The sequence below is a fragment of the Talpa occidentalis genome, unplaced genomic scaffold (genome assembly GCF_014898055.3).
Source record: "Talpa occidentalis isolate TD23 unplaced genomic scaffold, MPIMG_talOcc4v2.1 talOcc4.8, whole genome shotgun sequence".
Lineage (NCBI taxonomy): Eukaryota > Metazoa > Chordata > Mammalia > Eulipotyphla > Talpidae > Talpa > Talpa occidentalis.
In genome coordinates, this window is record NW_023605194.1 from 63,876,035 (window position 1) to 63,895,560 (window position 19,526).

General features: G+C 43.3%; 1 protein-coding gene across 2 annotated transcripts in view; it reads left to right on the plus strand.

Annotated features, from left to right (window-relative positions):
• The first annotated feature begins 914 nt into the window (after positions 1–914).
• The window catches only part of SPECC1L (sperm antigen with calponin homology and coiled-coil domains 1 like), a 142,125-nt gene continuing 123,513 nt past the window's right edge, over positions 915–19,526 (plus strand). For both annotated transcript variants that reach the window (XM_054690473.1, XM_037496848.2), the window contains exon 1: positions 915–1,060. The gene's annotated coding sequence lies outside the window, so the exon portion shown is untranslated. The remainder of the gene's footprint in view (positions 1,061–19,526) is intronic.

Consider the following 19,526-nt stretch of genomic DNA (forward strand, 5'->3'; position numbering starts at 1 on the left):
AGTAAAAGACACTTGCATAGACACCAGCTGGCAGGAAGAGCTGCCCCCAAAGGGACAGGTTTGCTAAGAGAGACCTGCATGGCTGCAGATGGGCAGCATTGAGGAGAGCTGGGCCGGCTGAGGGAGGTCAGTGAGGAGGAGTCACCTGCAGGCAGGAAGGCTGCCACCTTACCCAGGGAGAGTTGGTGAAAGGAAGCATCTGCAAAGGCACAGGTGGGCAGAAAGACTGCTGCCACGTTTGTAATTCGTCTGCCCTATAACAATCCAGCAATACATGAAGACCTGGGTAGGTTTTTTTCCTGGGAAAGATAATGTAAAAAATAAATAAATAAATAAAATCTATTAATGTAGCTCAAGTTATCAAAGGAAAACAGTAGAACTTCCTTAACTTGATAAAAGTTACTTAGCTTCATTTTTTCGGTGGCTCACTTGTTTATTTGCCTGTGTTCCCTGCTGCGCTGGGAGCACCAGGAGGGCAGGTCTTGTGTTTTTCTCACCACCCTCTAACACACGCCTAGCACTACCCTTGGCACATCGTCAACAGGGGATGCGTGAACGGACCTTTGAAATTAGGAAATCTCTGGGACTTGGGAGCTCTAAGGTCACCGCCTGGTCGCGCCCAGCACAATACTGGAGAAAAAAAGACACTGCGGAGAGCTGCGCGGTCCCCATTCAACCTCCACAATACTCAGCCCGCGTCGCGAGCTCGAGGTCCGATGCGCGCGCGCTGCCCACTCAGACACCCCCGGCCATTCGTGAGAGGCAGAGCCAGAAACAGAGGCCGAGGGGGTGGGGGGGGGGCAGAGTGGGCGGGGCGACAGGCGCCGGCGCGGCGCGGGATGTGGGCCGGGCCTGGGCGACGCCTGCGCAGTCTGCAGCGGTCGTGCTGGGCGTGCAATGGGCGGGGGCCGCGAGGGAGGCAGGGCTGGCCAGGCGAACGCCGACGCGGGGTTGGCTGCTGCGCTGAGGTTGGATTCAACGGATTCGGGCCGCGCCACCGGGTGAACTCGCCACCCGGCCCCAGTGCGAAGCTAGCGAGCGAGCGAGGCGGCGCCGCGCGGTAAGAGCCTGGGCCGGGTCCCCTCAGTGTGGGCCGACGGGCCAGTCCATCTTAGCGCCGCCCGCGCGGCCAGGCCCAGGCGGCCCCGCAGACCCCGGCGGGCCCGCGCCTGCGCCCTGCCCCTCTCGGGCCCCCAGCCCGTCCTGCGCTTGCGCCTGCGCCGTCCCCTCCAGTGTCAACCCGCCGCCGGCGCCCGCGCCCCCCACCTCGGTCTCCGTCTGGCGCGTGCTGGAGGCCGGCTTGGTTTCTGGGTTCCCCGCCCGCGTATCTCGTAGAGCCGCGGGGCCGGCTGTGACCTTGCCGCAGGAGAGGCCAGTGCCGCCGCTTCATCGCCAGGGTCCTCAGGTCTCTTGCCCCCGACGGGGACGGCGCTGCTCCGGGGCCTTAGGGACGCGGCGCGGGGAGCGGGTCTGCGGGCGCCCGACCGCGGGCTTCCTGCGGGCTGTGCTTCCGCCGGAGCCTGCGGTCCCACCCTTGCCCGGCTGCGCTCCGTCGGGAGGTCAGCCCAGAGCAGGCACAGTGCCTTTTTTTCTTGACACCCCGTGAATTGCTTCAGGTTCTATGTGAAAAATCTAGTGGTTTAACGGAGGAAAACGTGCCTTTCCCGCAACCTGGCAATTGTGTACTTTAAATGGTTATGTTAAGAGCTCCCCTGGAAAGGAAATCATTGTCCACGTCGTTTCACCCACTTTACCTGACCAAATAAGAATTCCTGTGATCTTTCGAAGGCTGCCCAACCTTAATTTGTTGATGCCCTCTGGCGAGCAACGGAGGACTCAGGAAAAAATTCCATTCAATTTGCTGTCCTATGTTGGTTACAGGGGGAAATGTGTGTTGTAAGAAGACCATTGCAAGCCATTGATAATGTTTCCCGAGCTTACAACAGACTCAAGCACTAATAAATTTGCAGAGCCCACCCGGTAGCGTTTGCTTCAGCCGGGAGAATACATCTTGAGGACTCGAACCGTGACTTGGTAGACTTCAGCAGGCATCATCATAATGCATGAAGATTATAAAATAGCTAAACCAATACAGTAGGACATAGATGCAAGGAACAGTATAGAGTATAGATCTGGGTAAACTTTTTTCGTATAAAAAATGACTAATCCAATAATCTTTTCCCTCTCTACAATGTTTCCTTTTCCACTTTTAGTATACACCCACCAGAGTCTTTAAAGACTTAGCAGCTTTTGATAGTTGAAGAATTCTTACTTGCCTGTACATACTCTGGAGGTTTTCTTGATATGCAGGTTAGGAAAGTGAATATTGTGCCACTGAAAAGCTTTTTCGCTGCGTGCCTTCCTAACAGTCCAATATCTGAGTGTCAAGTACATTATACTAGTGAGTGAAGAGTAATTGCAGCAGTTGTGGTTAAGGTGAACTTTGTATCACAATTTCCATTTTAAACTTGAGCTTTTAGGACGGGTATCTGCAGTGTGTCATCTTAAAAAGGAGTATCTCTGAAGCTGAGGTTGACTTTTTAACTGACCTGACATAGTGCATTTAGTATTTCAGATGGCTGAGATTGATAATATTGCTTCAGTACAGAATTACTGTGAGAATAATACTTAAGTCTTGCAATACCAGAAACATATTTAAATCATGGCTAATTTGTACATAGTGTTACGTAAACTGTCTAGCTCAGTAGAGGATTGGTGACAGGTGTCAGGGGGTTGGAGATGTTCTCCTGGCTTTATGTCTTTGGGTAATTCAGTTTTCCTCTCTGGACCTCATTTCCAGTCTGTAAATTGCAGGGTGGTGGAGGAGATGGAAAGGAGTTTGAGTTGCCAGTTTTAACATTTAATGGATCCAGACCTAGAAAGTCCTCTTCAGCCAGGAGATGAACTGCGTCTTCTTACAGGTTCTGTAAGTTATTTTTGTGACCTCAAAGACAGGGAGAAGGGGACATTATAAAGTTATTGAGAACAAATTGGAGAAACTGGGTCAAGGCCTCTGAAATGGAATGGAAAACAAAAGGGGAATTTTTTCATGAAACTAAATTTATTCAATTAAAGGACTCCCCTTTGTGGGGAAAAAAGTCCTTGGTGTTAAAATTAAGCATCTTTTATGAATTGATGGTGATATATGGCAAATGCCCAATACAAGCTTGGTTATATTTGGTGAAATAAAATAATTAGAAATAATTTAGAAATAAAGAGAGCCTAGAATTCATTGTTTTGGTGGTGGTAGGGTTGTTAGGGAGTTTAGGAAAAAGTCCTTGGAACTTCTTGCTAAGAAGATTAAGATGCAGAATGTTTTTTAAAAGTAAATATGAGTTTGCTTTGTCATGGCCTATGTCACAACCCATAGGTAATGGAAAAAGTCCCGAAATTTGCTTGGTATTAAAAACATTCACCTTCTGATCATCCTTTCCTACTTGATATAAAATGTCAGGAAATTTTTGTGTGAGTGTGCTTGTGCCAACAAAATAAACTCAGGCAGGGAAATTCCTCCTGGTGGTTGGAATTGTCAGTACTGAATAGACTAGCTGCTGAGGTAAAGAACCCTTTGGGGATTCTCAGTCAACTCAAACAATTTTTTCACATTGTGGCCTCAGTCTTTTGCTGTAAAACAGCATGACCAGCAAGAAATCAGGCTTAAAGATTGTATTTCAGATATGCTGGGGGGAGCAGTGACTGGTCTGTCCCAAAAGGAAGATAAAAGATGATCTTTGTGTCTGTGAAGTCTTTAAAATTCATGGTAGTCTGCTGATAATAGGTACAATTTAAGAATTACTGTAAAACTTCTTGTGCTTACAAATCTATAGTAAATCAGACATACTTTTTCAGTGTCCTGAATTAAAGTTAACAGTGCAGTCAGTACTTCATACTACTCATTTCTACATTCAGAGGACTGAACTGCTTTCAGCCTCTGCACGCTCCATTTTCAAAGGATAATTTGGGAACCACATAAAGGAAATTTGTCCACTAGAAAAGAGTGTGTACAAGTTAATAGTGCTTTTCCTGATCTTTCCCCATATCTTCATCATAGTGTTAGGGGGAAATGATGTCCTGAGTTAATCCCATAAGGCTTTGTGGACTCCACCCCCACTCCAGACTAAAGCCATCAAGACATTGGGAAAGATAAATCCCATCACCACCAAAGGGAGGGTGGCTGGGACCTGAGGGTGGAGTTGGGCAGCCAGGTTGGATATAAAAACCAAATACGTGGGCCTTGGGGCTCTCTGGCTCGCGATCGCTCGCCTCCTGGCTTCACCGCTCCTGGCTGGCGGCCAACTCTGAGAGCGCCATTTTGGGATTCCTGGTCGGTGGATCGGGTAGGACTCATTTAAAACTTTGTCTCCCACTTTTCTCCCAGAGCTGTACATTTCCTCATTTCCCCTTCCCTTGTAAATAAACCTTTTATTAACCTTTCACATGTGCCTGCAGTAGAGCATTGATAAGTCCTTTTAAGCGCGTGGGTGAGGACCCACAGTCAGGCACCCTGTTTTGTATCGGGGTTGCTCTACAACAATAGTTCTTTTCCTTTTTTGTTAAATTTGGAGATTTGTTCCTGCCTCTGTCTTTCCAAAATATTAATCTGTTCATAGTCAGCCCCACCCTCACCCCTTGAAAAACATCTTCCGTTGCTCAGAGCTACTAATCCTTAGCTTGGTACCGGGACACTTCATCACTAGACTCTGACCTCCATTTTCATCCTTCCCCCATCTCTTTTTAGTTGCTTCATTGAACTTGGTCCTGTGAACTCTGCAGTGTCCTTATCTCCCTCTGCTGGAATGTTCTCTCACTTTATCTGACTATCACCTTCAGAACTCAACTCAGCTATTACCTTGTCTGGAACGCTTCTCTGATCCTTTTTTCAGTAGACCTGTCCAGCACCCTGTCCAATTAGGATTCTGCAGCCTGTCTTTTGTCTGCTCCCTCCACTAGTCAGTGACAGGCAGTGCACAGCAGAATGTGTGGCTTGGCAGAGAGGTATTGCATCTGCTGGGTGTGGTCTGTGGAAGTATGCTACCGAGTAGGCGGATCACTTAGTCCCTGCCCTTCAGGAGTCTTTCAAGTCAGGTGCCCTTGAGCCTTCCAGACCTCAGTTACCTCTATACACCAACTTGTAAAAAGTCCATATGGTTGTGGCATAGTGTGTATAATCAAATCTGATTTTCTGAAGACTATGCTTTCTTTTGTTATGCAGACATCAAGTGGGCTCTTTTTTTACCCCAGTTCTGGAAGGAATGTGCCTTATATACATACTGAATCTCTTTTTCCCCTGTATGCCTTCCACCTTGGGGTTTTGTTTTTTGTTGTTGTGTGGTTTTTCTATTTTAATGTGTATGGACAATAAAGGTACAAGAGATTAAATTTCAAGTTAGTCTACTGTGCTTATAACCTAGAGAAATAGAAAAGTTAAAGGTGAAAAATACTTTGTCTCTAAAATCAAGTCCCATATTACACTTTTAAGAACTGAGCTTATAGAAAAGAAAAAAAAAAAAAATCCCGGTTAAGCTCAGGAAAGAGGCATGCAAAGAAATTGGTACCAATGTTAACAGTTATCAAGAAATACCTGTCAAAGATGAAATCTGTCCCTTTCTTTATCACCTCTTCTCATGTTCTTGAGAAAAAAAATCCCAATTCAGTCATTTTCCAGTGGCACTTTTTCCACCAAGGCAAGTGGTTGGGGCTGCTTTCTTCCAGAACAGTTACACTAGGACACTTTCTCCCAAGAGATACCCCTTTATTCCCACTTGGGTGTCACTAGTGTCCTGAATCCCGGTCTCTTTTTTTCCCTTCATGTGTCTCCTTATCACAGACTTTTGTTTTTTTTTTTTTTTTTTTTTTTTTTTTTTTTTTAAGATTTATTTATTTATTTATTTATTTATACAAGCACTGGGTACAGTCAGAAGCGCGGGAGGGTGAGAGAATTCACCAGAGCCAGAGCGGGGAGCAGAGCAGGCAGAAGGACCAAGGCACAGTGCTGAGGGGAGCAGCGGGCGGCAGGAGAGGTCTGCGCGCCATGTGGGACCCTCCTTCGGTGGCCGGGGAGCAGCCGGGGATCGAACCGGCGCTGCAGAGGCTGCGGGCAGCTTCGCAACCCAGCGCTCAACCGCTGCGCCACCGGGGAGGCCCTATCACAGACTTTTGGTTCTGCCCTACCAGGTCCAAGAATTTTTGAGCACTAGCTATTGACTTTTCTTCTTGTATATACATGCTTTTAACTTTGGTGAGTTAGGACCAGTTTTATATCTCCTGTCCCATGTTTTTGTTCTTTTCTTGCACTCTGCATTTTCTGCAGGTTCCATTAACTCATTACCATTGTTTCGATTTGCTTTCTCTCCTCTGTTATGAATTACCTACTGAATTTTTCAACCCTCATTCCCTCACTTTTGTTGATTGATGTTGATGTGCACTCTAGTTCCGCCTGCAGGTAATGCGGTTGAAATGAATGAAGGTTTCTGTTCTGATACTGCTTTTTTATATTTGACATTGAAATGAAGTTAGAAATGCATACTTTAGATGCACATTTATTCAGTGTCCCTATTCTCCCCTCCGCATCAAAGACTTCCTCAGGCACACTCAGCTCCATCATGATGGAATGCAAATCATTTACTAATAATTAGAATTTCATTGTAATGAATAAAATATTTGCAAAAAAGCTTTTTTTTTTTTGGCATTTGGTTATTAATGTTCCTTTTTTCTTTTTTAATTTCAGCTTTCAAGTTTATGGTAAAGGAGTATTTCTGAAGGTCTAGTGTAGAATGTAAATGTCAAGCAGGATCTTCTCTAGTTGCACTAGAGATCTATTACCTCCTCTCCTGTCTTTGCTTCTGACCATTCCCTAACATAAATGTTTAGGTATTGGGTTCCAAAACCTTCATGAATTGAAGGTTTATGAAATTTCTTGTAATAGCTTATGGAATTTCATGACGTCTTTAGCAGAACAGTTGAAAAAGCTCCATATCCTATGTACCTGTTTTTTTTTTTAAAGATTTATTTATTTATGCATACAAGAACTGGGGTACAGGCCAGAGGTGTGGGGGGGGGGTGAGAGGATTCACCAGAGACAGAGTGGGGAACAGAACAGGCAGATGTACTAAAACACATTGCTGAGGGGAGTAGTGGGGCGAGACAGGAGAGGTTTGTTGCACCATGTGGGTGGCTCCCTGGCTGGGGATCGAACTTGTGCTGCCGTGGCTGCGAATAGCTTCATAGGTTGTGTCTTAACCCCTTGCACCACCAGGAAGGCCCCTCCTGTGTACCTGTTTTTAAATGTGGTCCATTGACAATACATCTTGAATTAGTTAGCATAGCTATTATTTTTCTTAATTTTATAAATGAGGAAACAAGGTTAGGAAGTGCACAGAACTAACCAGAGGCTAACTGTGTATTTGAGACCAGGTTTCTGGCTAAAAGTTCTATTATGTTCTTTTCACTGTAATATGCTGTCTTTCAACTGGAATGCACTTACATAGTTGTAGGAACTATTCTGCTATTTAAGTAGAATTTTCACATGGAAAGAGGGATGGATTTATTTTGAGTTGCTTTAGCAGCTTCTCTGGTGAATGATAGTTACAGATGCACTGTTTGGGCTCCTTATTTGAAAAATTGCCCATTTACTGAAGGTTTTACCCTTTCAAGTTACCATTTTGTAACAGAAGCCCTGGAGTATCCTGGCCAGAGGATTGGGGGATTAAACTCTGTTTTACTAAAAAGTCTACTCCCCTCTTTTCATGTGTGCCTCCTTCTATATACCCTTTCTTGCTTGAACACTTAGCTGGACGTCCTCTTTTCTGATTTTCTGCCTCTTCTCCCTTAAGCCGCTCAGAGACATGATTTTACAGTGGGCTATTCTCTTGATAATATTTCATGATACTTTTGTTTAGATTGTCTCTTTACTCACATTTGGAATGTATCCTCATTCCTTCTGTATTGTTATAAGTGAAGTGAGAGTAAAGGGTGAATTTTGAATTTGTAATTTTTTCCAGTACTATATATAACTGCAGGGATTTTTAAAATTGGAAATAAAAATTAAAGCGTGTATACTGGGATGGTAGCCTTGGGAGATGATTTATTAAATAAGTAGGAATTCTCTGCTGAAAGTCTAATCCAGTGTTTAATTTCTCACCCAAAGTTTATTATAACTGCCTCAAATTATCCTATTTTGTTTCTAATTGCATGTGATGGTGCAAATAGTGTATAGGCATATGTCACAGATATTGCAAGTTGGGTTCCAGACCACCACAACAAAGCCAAAGTTGAAATAAAAGCAAGTCATGATTTTTTGGGTTTCCCACTACGTATAAAAGTTACGTTTACAGGGCCTCCCCTGGTGGCACAGCGGTTGAGCACTGGGCTGCAAAGCTGCCCGCAGCCTCTGCAGCGCCTGTTCAATCCCCAGCCACCAGGGAGGGTCCCACATGGTGTGATAGACCTCTCCTGTCGCTCCCGCTGCTCCCCTCAGCAGTGTATTTCATCAGTCTGCCTGTTCTGTTCCCCGCTCTGCCTCTCACAGTAAATTCTCTCACTATCCCGCTCTTCTGACTGTACCCAGTGCTTGTATAAATAAATAAATAAATCTTTGGGAGGGGGGGAAATTACGTTTACATAATACTGTACACTATTAAGTGTGCAAATGCATATCTAAAAAAAAATAATCAACAGCAATGTCCATACTTTAAATGTGAGTTATATGCACAAAGTGGATACATATAATTGGAAAAATGGCACCCATAGACTTGCTCAACACAGCATTGCTGCAAACCTTCAATTAGTAAAAAAAATGCATTCTCTGCTAAGCACAATTAAGGGATTCACACTAAGGTGGGGTTTGCCTGTATGGAGAACACACAGATGCTGCATTTTGCCTGGCTCAAGGAGCTGTATTTTGCATTCGGAGAGGGCAGTGAGCAGTGGCCAGTTCTGTATTGATGTCAGAGATTATCTTATGAAAAAGGACATGTTAGAATTCTGTTACCTAACACCTTTGAAAGTGAAAGTTTCAGAAAGTAGTGAGGTCAAAAAGAAAAGGGCCTCTTACCTCTCAGTAAGAGGTACCTCTCAGTAAGAAGTAAGAGAGAGGTAAGAGGCCCTTTTTGCATAGTCATTACTGGTTTCTTTGTCTTCTGTCTATATACGTAAAAAAGTTGTCAGAAGTCTGGAGTTTGATATTTATTTAGTGATCAAGTGTCTGGGCCATGTTGTATCAAAAGAGGCTGTGGATTAGAGATAATGGGGGTCGCTAAACTGAAAGAGTTTGCTTCAGGAAATAGACAAGTGGTAAGCTACGAGAGTTCTCCCTACACATGTACAATATCATGCTTTTTAAAATAATTGAAGTCATCCCACTGTTGTCTTGAGCCTTTAGACATTGGCAATGTCTGAACATTTAGACATTGGCAATATGTGAACATTTAGTTAATTTAGTGTAAGAATTTCACATTTCAGCTGGTGTCCAATGTTGCAGCAGTCCTTTCAATCTCCCCCTCCCCTAGAATGCTTTTGGTTGGGGTGAGGAGAAACCAAATTTATTCAGACCCCTCATTTGATGCAGGAACATCTCTGATGATTAGTTGCCCTAGAATCTGTATCTTGATAATTTTCTCTGTTTCTGCCATCTGGATCTTTTCAAATAAAAAAACAGCTATTTTTACGTACTGAGTTGAAAGTCTGTCTTTGAGTTGTTCCCAGAGCCTTCTGGACTGGAGAGAAGCTGATTATAATATTTTCACCTCACAGTCTTGCTCCAGAACTGTACAGACTACCTAGGAACACAGAGGAACCCCTGTGTTCCTGAATCCAGACAGTGTAAATCAGATGAGTGATTTCAGCTCAGGATTGTATTAGTACCTTGAAAAAGCCTTGCTGTGTTATAGGGGCACGTTAAGTTTATGATCAGCCCAAATCCCCGCGTTGCCTCACAGAAGCAAGTGTTTCACAGTCTTTTACATAGTTTTCCTTTCACTGGGAACTCATCGGCAACAAGAGCAAATCCTGACTTTTGACAGCACCCGCACCCTTCCGAAATCTGCTTTCTTTCTTTTGCCTCTTTAAATTGGAGATGTTTCTCTCCCCCTCCTCCCCAAGGTAAATGGATGTGTTAAACTAACAGATGATGGGAATCCTTTCACAATGTATGCTCATATCAACCACCATGATAAGCACTTGAAATATCATACTGTTTTGTCAGTTATACCTCAGTAAAGCTGAAAAAAAAAAAAAAAAAGGAGATGAAAATGCTGTGCCTTCAGAAAGTTTGGGACTTTAGTCAGAGATACATTCCATATTTTCCAGACTTCATATTTCTCATTTGTTTTCAAATGGCACGCAAGGATGGTAGTGAGCCCTAGGTTTTATACCCAGCAGGTTTGCCTCTTATTTGGTGTGCCAGCTCAAGGATGTTAGGACACCTGAGGAGCTGAGTGTTCCAGCTACAGCTCTGCTGGGCCCTTCCTTTGGGGATTGTTTCCCACTCCTAGTGAAGGGTATCTGCCCCCTTTAGTTGCTAGTGTTTCCCATTAACCATAGTTTGTAAGAGTTTTAGTTGTTGGAGTGACAGATTTTTTCCTCCATCCCTGTCCCTCAGCAGCTTTTCCTTCCAAATTGTCTGTTGAAATTATCCTGTCTTCTGTTGGTATCTAGAGATGCTTTCCCCTCAGTTCACCTGTGGGGGTAGCATATGTAAATAATGGCATTGCAGGCAGGGCCTGGCACATTACTTAGATGGGTTACTTGAACAGTGTTCTCAGTGCCCTACATTATGTGCGCTTTTCTTCCCAGCCACTAGCCTGCCCATCTGCTAGTAGATTGGAAATGAACAGGGGGTCATCAGCCACCCTTTGTACTCACAGGGGCCATCATCAGCAAGGCTTCAATCTGCATTTAATAATTCATGCTTTGCTTACCTGCTTCTATATAAGCTACTGTTGCTTGTTAGGTTTGGAAAAGGGGAACTGGGAATTAGAGCTTTTAGGAATAACTGGGACTTGAAGAAAGGAAAGGTAGTAATGAACATTCCTTAGGTGAAGGATTTAGCCATCTGAGGGAGCGAAGGCATATATCATTGAGTAGAGGTTAACAAACTTTCTGTAAAGGGCCAGATGGTAAATATTTTAGACTTTGTGGGCGGATGATCTGTGTTGTAAATGATCAGCTATGCTATCATTGCATGAAAGTAGTCACAGAAATATGCAAATTAATTCATGTAGCTTTCAGTAAAATTTCCTTTGTAGGCATTGAAATGTGAAATGTTTCTGATGTCATGAAATATTCTTTTGAGCCCCCCCCCCACCAACCAATTCAAAATGCAAACTATATTCTGAGTTTGTGGATTATATAAAAAGAAATGATGGGTTGGACTTATCCCCTGGACCTCAATATACTAATCCTTGTCATAGAAGAACAGGAAGCAGAGAGGACTGGTTTTAGGACCTCAAAAACCAAGCCTGTGGTTAGATTTAAGGTGGTGGGAAAAATGAAGGATATTTTGTGTTTCTGTGGCTACCTGAAAACATCAATTAACATTGATTTTTGAACCAACTTGTTTTGGTGGACTAAACCCTTCCTGGCCATGATGTGTTAACTTTTTTAGATTGTTGGATTCAGCTTAGTAAAAGTTTGCTTAGAATTTTTGCACTTACTTTCATCACATATACTGGTCTGTAGCTTTCTTTCTTTCCTGTTTGTAATTGTCTGGTTTTGCTAGTGGAGTGATGCTGATTTCCTATCATGAATTGGGACATATTCTGTTCTCTTCAGTTTTATGTAGAATTTGTTTTAACTGTTTTTTAAATGCTGGGTGAAATTCTCTAGTGAATACAGCTGGACCTGTAGTATTTTTTCTTTTTTTTTTTTTTTAAGATTTATTTATTTATTTATATAAGCACTGGGTACAGTCAGAAGCGTGCGAGGGTGAGAGGATTCACCAGAGCCAGAGCGGGGAGCAGAGCAGGCAGAAGGACCGAAGTACACTGCTGAGGGGAGCAGCGGGTGGCAGGAGAGGTCTGTGCACCATGTGGGACCCTTGCTGGTGGCCAGGGATCAAACCAGCGCTACAGAGGCTGCAGGCAGCTTCGCAGCCCAGTGCTCAACTGCTGCGCCACCAGGGGAGACCCTGTAGTTTTCCTTTTAAGAAAGTTTTAAACTAGGGCCTCCCCGGTGGCGCAGCAGTTGAATGCTGGCTTGTGAAGCCCCCCTGAAGTCTGTGCAGCGCCGGTTCGATCCCCGGCCACTGGCGAGGGTCCCAAATGGCGTGCAGACCTCTCCTGTCTCGCCTGCTGCTCCTTTCAGCAGTGTACTTCGTCAGTCTGCCTGTTCTGCTCCCCGCTCTGGCTCTGGTGAATTCTCTCATCCTCCCTCGCTTCTGACTGTACCTAGTGCTTGTATAAATAAATAAATAAATAAATAAATAAAAATACAGATTTGGGGCCTCCCTGGTAGTGCAAGGGGTTAGGACACAACCTATGGAGCTATCTGTAGCCTCTGCAGCACGAGTTCGATCGCCGGCCAGCCAGGGAGCAACCCACATGGCACAGCAGACCTCTCCTGGCTTGTCTGCTCTCCTCAGCAGTGTACTTCGTTCGATCTGCCTGCTCTGTTCCCCACTCTGTCTCTGGTGAATCCCCTCACCCCCTGCATCTCTGGCCTATACCCCAGCTCTTGTATGCATAAATGAATCAATCTTTAAAAAAAAAAGTTTTTTTGGTTTTTTTTTTTTATAGAGGCATGTTTATTTATTTATTTGTTTGTTTGTTCGTTTGTTTCGTTTATACATGCACTGGGTACAGTCAGAAGCGCAGGAGGGTGAGAGAATTCACCAGAGCCAGAGCAGGGAGCAGAGCAGGCAGAAGGACCGAAGTACACTGCTGAGGGGAGCAGCGGGCGGCAGGAGAGGTCTGCGCGCCATGTGGGACCCTCCTCCGGTGGCCAGGGAGCAGCCGGGAATCGAACCGGCGTTGCAGAGGCTGCGGGCAGCTTCACAACCCAGCGCTCAACCGCTGCGCCACTGGGGAGGCCCAAAAAAAAAAGTTTTAAACTAAATTTAATTTCTTTTATAATTATAAGGTTTTTCAAGTTACCTATTACTTTTTGAATGAGTTTGATAGGAATTTATTTCATCAAAATTACTGATTTTTATTGGCATAAAGTTGTTCATCATAGTCCCTTACTATCTTTTATAGCTGGAGAGCCTGTACTGCTGTTATGGTTTGCGTTCCTGATATTGGTAGTTTTTTTTTTTTTTTTCTCCTGAGGAGTGAGCCTAGAAGTTTGTCGATTTTATTGATCCTCTCAAAGAACCTTTTTTTTGGTTTCATTGATTTCCATTTTCCCTTTTCTGTTTTTTTTTTTTTTTTGTTGTTGTTGTTCATCTCTTTTATTATTTTCTTTTGTTTGCTTTGCATTTCATTTGATCTTTTTCTTGTTTCTTAAGGTAGAATCTAAGTTATTTATTTGAGACTTTGGTCTTTTCTAATATAGGCAGTTAGTATATATATTTCCTCTACGTTACTGCTTAGGAACATCCCACAAATTTTGATGTCATGTTTTCATTTTCATTCAATTCATAGTACATTCCCATTTCCCTTTTCATGGATTATTTAGTAGTGTGTTAATTCTAAGTACATGAGAATTTCTCAGATTTCTTTCTATTATTTTTCTTTTTTCTTTTTTTTAAATTAATTAATTTATTTATACAAGCACTGGGTACAGTTAGAAGCGTGGGAGGGTGAGAGAATTCACCAGAGCCAGAGCAGGGAACAGAACAGGTAGATGGACGAAATATACTGCTGAGGAGAGCAGCAGACGACAGGAGAGGTCTGCGTGCCATGTGGGACCCTTGCAGGTGGCCGGGGGATCAAACCAGTGCTGCAGAGGCTGCAGGCAGCTTTGCAGCCCAGTGTTCAAGAGCTGTGCCACCAGGGGAGGCCCCTCTATTATTTTTCTAATTTGAGTAATGAATTAAAACCACAATACTATTATCTGATTTTAAAAAAGCAACAGTTCAGAACAAAGGATGAATTGAAAGAATTTGGGAAGGAGAAGGGAAGGGGGAGAGAGGGGGACAGATGGGGTGGGGAGGGAGAAAAGTGTGGGATGGGGGTGAGGGTGGAAGCTGGCCTGAGGGTTATAGTAAGAAGAGGGAGTGTTTATAGTCCTGCTGTTATAGGACAGGGAGAGGGGCACCCCAGACCCCCACAAACCTGTCTATTCTAAATGGGTTCTGCCATCCGCCGTATCAACACAAAACATAGGAGACTTTAATGAAAAGGAACTTTAATAAAACTAGGAAACAATACAGGAAAGGCAAAGAGTTTAGTTTTTAAATGAAGCACCCAAAGTTACCCATCCCCTCGTGGGTAAAACTCCATCCATATGGGGTCGGCCCAGAGCAAGGCCCCAAAGCCTGCCACAAGTCTAAAACATTTTTCAGTGGGGACCCACAGAAAAGGGTCACAAACAACCAGACAAGCCCGGAAGGAAAAGAGCAAAATCAACATCAAGATAAAAGCTGCCATTGTCACCTCCCCACGGGTCTCACCCACATCTGTGTCACGTAGTCCACGACCAAAAGACAAGCGCAGTTTCTTCACGTGTCTCTAGGCTCCATGTGCCTTCTCCAGGTCTCCTGGCTCCATCCTGCTTCCTTCCTCAGTCTCTTCTGCCGCTTCTCCTCTTCCTGCTCAGCTCCACCCTCCCTTGGGAGGGGCAGGGAACCTCCCCCTTTCCTGGGGACCACCCTGTTACACTGCTAGTTCCTTGAGATAAAAAGTACTAAGATGTTCAGTATAAAGAGGAATTTGCATTTGTGGTTGTAGTAAGGAGGTAAGGAGGCTAATAACCCTGTCCTAAATAGTTTACACACATTGCTTGATGTGGTTTCGTAGCCGTTGTGTGTAGTGGTACTTAGTCTCCACCTGCAGGTGAAAAATCTGAAGTTTAGAGATGAGTGTCAGAGCCACCTAACTAGTAAGATAACCTTTGAATAATTTCTACCCCACTATGATCTGAGTTTTCCACCAGTGAATTCATAAGCACAAACCAGAAGTATACCAGTTGCTATTCCATTATCACATGCTGTATGTTGAGTGTAGTAAACCAGAAAAATGCTGTTCTCTCTTTTTAATTTGTCGATCTTGTGTTTCAAAATTCATTGACATGATGGCTGTTTTTTAAGCTAACATAGTCGAATTACTCATTTATCTATTTAAATCAGATAAAATAAGCAACATTCTCAGAGACATGTATATGTGTGTCAGAGTTGGTAATTTTTTTTGGTAGTGTTTTGAACCTAGAAAATAGTTTTGAGGATTTTAGATTTTGAAGACTTGCATTTGTCAAGTTGGGATGTACTGCTGTCATGTTTGTCTGGAGTCTGTTACTATCTGACTGAGTAAAAGTTGAGTAAACTTTTACTCAATGTCAAAATTTGTTAACATCATGTGATGTTCTGAAGTTTTCCTTTTGAAAAATTAAAATGAAAATTAAAATGAAGCATCTGAAAGACACAGATGTTTTGTTCTCTTAATACCTGATTGGGTATGTTATACTGGGGTACTGGCTAGAAACTGAGCTTTTTGCTTGAACTTGGAATACATTACTCATGCAGTAAAGACAGTCTGATCCTAAATTGGCAATTGCAGAATCAGTGTAATTGAGTTCTGTGTTGTCTCCAGCTTATTAACAAGGAAGTGTGGCCCATGACATTTTGAACTCAGAAGGAAGTGCTTCCCATTGTTTTCCGTTTTCCCTCTTACATCCTCATCCACCCACTAATAAGTGAACGGGAGTTCTGCACTGAGTTACACATGTCTCATGACAGGTTGTGTGCTATGTATTACGTGGTTATCTTACCTGTTTAGAAAGAGTTTAGGATGTTCTGACATGCATGCACTTCTAGGCAGTGATTCAAACTATTCACATCTTAGCTTTGATTCTGTCCATTTTCAGTAGTTCTCTATATAATTATTCTCTGTATATTTATGGAATGTTTAAGACGACTTGCCTTGCCTCATATACAAGGCATTTGTATTCTAAGTGAGGACTGTTGGGGAAGTCTCCATATAAGTTTGAGGATGTGTTCATAGGTGCTTGAAGAGTTCTAGTCAGAGCTGGGGGTTTCAGTAAGAGAGGGAGACCAGATGTGATTGTGGATATTGGGAGACATAAGTCCTTTGAGCTTTCTTTTGAGATTGGCTTTGAAGCAGAAGAGATTTTTCAGTTAATGGACATTAGAATTGGGGGACTCATATACCACTTGGGGGGAACTCCATGGAGCAAGATAAGTAGACCACACGGATGGCTGGTTCTGTGGAAGAGAAACAGACCTGCTGCTGTACACTGACTTTTTGGAAGGGAGTCATGAGACTGATTTTTTTTTTTTAACAGAAATACGTAAAGAATTTTTTTTTTGGTAATTTTTAATTGAGATTGTAACATTGTTTTACAACAATGCATGTAACTTAGAAATACAGGGTCACACCTTCAAATATATGTTAACCACATAACAGACTGATTTTGAAATTGTAGAGCAAGCTGTTTTGTGGAAGATCATGACACAGGACTGCTGCTCACCCTTTTTGACATGATTCTCTTTGTATATTATTCCTGATCTTCTCCTCCCTTCTCTATAGGTACCTTTTCTTTTTCTGCCTATTTGAGGGTCTGGTTGCCAGATAAAATACAAGATGCTCAGTTACATTTGAGTATTGGATAAACAACTAATGATAATTTAGTTTAAGTATTTCCCCGATGTTGCCTGTATGAATACAGTGAGGTGAGTGCTGTGATTTACGTACCAAGAAGGAGGACTGAATTCATCTGAAAGATCCAACGACTACAGAGATAGCATTTGAGCTAAACCTTGATGTCACATTTATTTCTCAGCAAGAAGATGATAAGGGACTCTCAGCGGAAGGAATGGAAGATGTGTGGGTATTGAGAGAATGTGTTTGTGTGAAAATGAATTGAAAATGGTGGGTGGGAGCTGGGGGTCTAGAGGACTGTTTGTTGGTCACTGGGGCTTTGGGTCTGGGACTGCAAGTGACAATATTTGGCAGGGTAGGTGTAGTGGCAGGAAGCACAGGCCAATTCTCTATGATCGGAGTAGATGGGTAAAGGAGGAGTCCTGGAGTCCTCGGTGGCTTTTGCAGGGGTTTATTGGGATTTACCAGGTATATAGCAGGTAGGGATACCGGGGTGGGGGTGGGGGGAGGCTGGCAGGCCTCCCAGCAAGTCTTCACTTTTTCTGGCCTCCTCTTGGGGCCTCTGCTTCTCCGCTCTTTTGCTCTCGTTCGTTTGCTCTTGTTCTCTCTAGTTATGCTCTTTGCTGTTCCGTTCTCTCTGCTGGCGTCCCCGTGATGCTGCCTTTATAAGCCCGGTCTCACCCCAGGTGTACCCACTTATGTATGCCCACACCCCACTCCAGGTGCCCGGCATTAGGCATGCATTCAGGACCGCAAGGATCTATCATCAATCCTAATGGCGGGAGGGCAGAAAAGCCTGACACTTTTTTTACCTTACCCTACAGTAGGCTTTGTGCTTGAATGCAGAGACAGATTTGTGCAGAGCATTGAAATGAAGGCAGGGAGATAACAGGAGGCTGTGGTACTTTTTCAGCTTACATTTCTTCCCTGGCACAGATACATTGGAATCGGGCTGGCCTGGGCACAGCGAGGCAGAGTGCTGTAAGTCTAATATCTTCCTTCGGTTGTTAAGACACATCTTTGCCTTATTTATTTGTTGCTGAGTTGTAATTGGCCATAAGCTTATATCAGTTTCAGGTGAACATCATAATAATTCATTATTTGTGTATATTGTGAAATGATCGCCATGATAAAACCATCACTACACTTAGTTACAAAAATTATCTTTATGTGATGAGAACTTTTAAGATTTATTCTCTTAGCAACTTTCAGATATACAAAGCAGTATTATCATGTATAGTTATTGTGCATATAATACATCCCCAGCTTTATTTATTTTATAGCTGGAAGTCTATACCTTTTAACCGTCATTATCCATTTCTCTTCTCCTTTCTCCCAGCAACCACCATTCTGTTCTCTATATCTGTGGGCTTGGTTGTTTGTTTTGTTTTATATTTAGATTCCAATATAAGTGAGATCATATATTTGTCTTTCTCTGACTTATTTCAGATATTTTAGCATATTATCCTTAAGATCCATCCAGGTTGTTGCAAATGACAAGATTTCATCCCTTTTTTTGGTCATATAGTATTCCTGAGTGTGTGTGCACACATAAATACATACAGTATTTTCTTATCCATCATCTGTGGATGAATATTAGGTTACTTCTATTTCTTTGCTATTGTCAGTGATGCTGCAGTGAACATGGGGGTGCTTATATCTTTCTTCCCCCTATATTAAATTCACTTAATTTTTTTTGCATGAGAAGTATGTAGTGACTGCATCTGGAGCCTGGGTCTTCTGTGTGGAGACTGTGGTTTAGTTCTTTACAAGATGGTCAGTGAATTCCTGTTGTGGAGACTTGCTGCCAAACATGTGGTCTCTTTCTAGAGGTCAGGGGAGACACACCTACAGGTCTTGGAGATGGCATCTGAGGTGGTCTTGACAAAGCTGCCTGGCATGGCAATACAATCTCTGGCCAAGATGTGGTAGCCATCAGAAGCAGCTTCTTGTGCCCAGGAGTGAGACTATGCCAGCTTTCCTAGGAGCAACTTTTTGAGGCACACTTACACAGCTGCAGTAGCTAGTCACCTTACACAGAATGGTTTGGAGCTTGCTCATCTTGTTCCTTGGTAGCCTTATCTCATGAGAATAAAGGAGAGCTTGGCCAGGATAATGGCCCCTCTACTCCTAGGAGAATTTGACATTCAGATCAACAGGTCCTGATGGTGACTAAATGCCTTGAACCTGATCTTTATTGGTCTGTGCAGGCATAATATTCAAAGTTTTGTTCTTGAGACATTCCCAGGAATAAAGATTCCTTGATGAGCAAGAAAAAGAGATAGTTCTCCAGGGACCATATCTTTTTGTCGTTGACTGGAAGAGACCCAGTCTGGTGAGCGGATGCACTCTTTCGCCTTTGGCCTCACCTCCACAAACTCCTGTCACAGCATCAGTGGTATCCACCATTTGGTGTGTTCTTGGAAAAGAGGCTGAACAGCTTTTTGAGTTAGTGTTTTTGTTTCCTTTGATAAATACTTAGAAGTGGAATTGCTGGATCACATGGTAGTTCCTTATCTCTATTATTTAAAAATGTCTCTCAAGACAGAGCATGGCAAAGACCCTCTGTGGTTTCACTGTACAGGCCACCCCCTTGAGGTAAAGCAGAACAACCCAGAAGTTTCTGAGTTATGGTGGAATGATATGGAATTAGACCTGTCTAGCATTTGTTAGCTGTTGGAGGCTCAGGTTATACTTCTCACAGTGGACCTGATAATATCCATGTCCTAAGATGAAGGAGGATTGCATAAATAGAGGTATGTGAATTCCCTAGCACAGCTCTTGGCATATAGCAGGCCCATAGGTTTTAGTTTA